Source organism: Dioscorea cayenensis, unplaced genomic scaffold (genome assembly GCF_009730915.1).
Source record: "Dioscorea cayenensis subsp. rotundata cultivar TDr96_F1 unplaced genomic scaffold, TDr96_F1_v2_PseudoChromosome.rev07_lg8_w22 25.fasta BLBR01000786.1, whole genome shotgun sequence".
In the NCBI taxonomy this organism is placed as follows: domain Eukaryota; kingdom Viridiplantae; phylum Streptophyta; class Magnoliopsida; order Dioscoreales; family Dioscoreaceae; genus Dioscorea; species Dioscorea cayenensis.
In genome coordinates, this window is record NW_024087177.1 from 3,865 (window position 1) to 4,508 (window position 644).

Here is a 644-nt window from a genome sequence, read left to right on the forward strand (position 1 = left end):
AAGTTGAATACCATTTTGAGATTTTGGATTGTGTGAATGAAGATTGTGCTTGTGAGCGAGAAAATTTTCAAGGGGATTTACTAGTGTCATGTTTTTTTCAAGCTGAAAATACACAAGATGAAGTGAATCCTAAGGTAATGGAACAAGCATCTCTCTTTGGGATTGATCAATTCATAAATTGTTAGAAAGAGATTTTGGGTTTGGATGGAGATGTGGGTAGGAGATTGAAGCCATCCAATGACCCACCTGTTCTAAGCTTGGATAATTCCCAACCCAAATTGTTTCCTTGGAGGCCAAAGGTAAGATGGTTGGAATCTCCAACAAATATTTTGCACTTGTAAGTAGATTTTTTGGTTTAAAGGAAGTAGCTATGTAATGTATAGTCGGGAGGAACACACTCTTTTTAATCGACCATAAGGTAAGGAAGAGGTACGTCAAGCTAAGTGAGGTAAAACAAGCGCTTCTTAGGAGGTAACCCAAGTTTTTAACATTTTTCTTGTTTTTAGTTAGTATTTGCATGAATAAGTCTTTAAGTGTTGGTGTCTTGATTCTTAGATGTTCTTGCGATGATTTTCTAATGGATATTGTGGTGTTATCATGTGCCTAATCCTGTGCGGCGAAGAATCTTGGTCGTTTGAGCATGT